Below are 1,315 nucleotides of genomic sequence, written 5' to 3' on the forward strand. Positions count from 1 at the left end.
GATCACTGGTCCCCTCCTCCCCCCTGTGGTGATTTTGTCCTTTTCTGGGTCCTGGGAGAACTCCACCACTGGACATCCAATAGGAAGTGTTCATGTCATGAACGAACCGGAGGACCAAAATGGGAAGGCAATACATGACTGTGGCTTCAGGTAAGTAAAAATGGGCATTTACAGACAGAGCGTGTGGGAGGCAGGAGTGGGCAGTACCCCAGTATAAAATGTAAAAAAAATAAATTGTTACTTATCAATGGAAGACCTGAGCCTAGGAAAAAAGCATACAACCGTGGTAATTCAATTACATCAGATGCTTCCCTTTACATCAGAGGTTCCCCATCATATCAGAGGCCCCCCATTGCATCAGAACCTCCCTACCACATCAAAGTACCCTCTTCACCTTAGGGCCCCCCCATAACAGAACCCCCCAACCCCGCAGTATCCCAACACAGAGTCCCCAGTCACACAGCCCCCATCACAGAGCCCTCAATCACCCAGCCCCTCTTCAAATCAGAGCCCTGCCTTTTGGCTCCAGCTGAGCAGCAGAGGGCAGGAGGTATAGCAGGTCCAGAGGAGGTGGAACTCCTTTTTTTACTGAATCATGGGTGGCAGCCCTGCATGCCACCTGCCCTGAATCAGGGACATGCATTGCTATGGAGTGGACAAGCCATTTTCCATCACCATAGCAATCAGTGATGCCATGTGTCCTGGACCTAGAGAATCATTGGCTGCTATGATACTGGTGGCCAACCCGCCCACAGAATGGCATTATGATGTTAGTCCAGAGCAGAGCTTTTTTTCTCAGACAATAGGTGCAGGAACTCCCCCTTTCTGAATCACCCCTTTTCTCCGCCCCTACCCACATCCCAGTACCGTCCCTTTTAGACAATATAGAACCAAGTATCATTTTGAGGTGCTAAGTAATTTGTATGGAATTTGGTAATGAAAAGCAGTAAATTAGATCCCCTGCAGCCAGCAACAATAGATCCCCCTAACAACAATGGACCAACCACAATAAAATTTCCCCGCCAGCAACAATAGTCTCCCAGAAGCATAAACAGATCTCCGCACAGCCAGCATTAATAGTCTGTCTGGCTGACATCAACAATAGACCCCTCCCCCAACAGTAGATCTCTTTCAGCAACAATAGACCCCCCTTGCAAAAATAGATCCCCAGCAGTGAGCATCAATACCCTGCAGCACACCCCAGCACCCCTTGCCATTACATACAGTCAGTCCAAGAGGTGCCGGAACTGCATTCCCCCCGTGTTCCCACTAAAAAAAAGCCCTGGTAGTCGCACCACACATCCCAAATCTAGCT

Source organism: Aquarana catesbeiana, linkage group LG08 (genome assembly GCF_042186555.1).
Source record: "Aquarana catesbeiana isolate 2022-GZ linkage group LG08, ASM4218655v1, whole genome shotgun sequence".
Classification (NCBI taxonomy): Eukaryota; Metazoa; Chordata; class Amphibia; order Anura; family Ranidae; genus Aquarana; species Aquarana catesbeiana.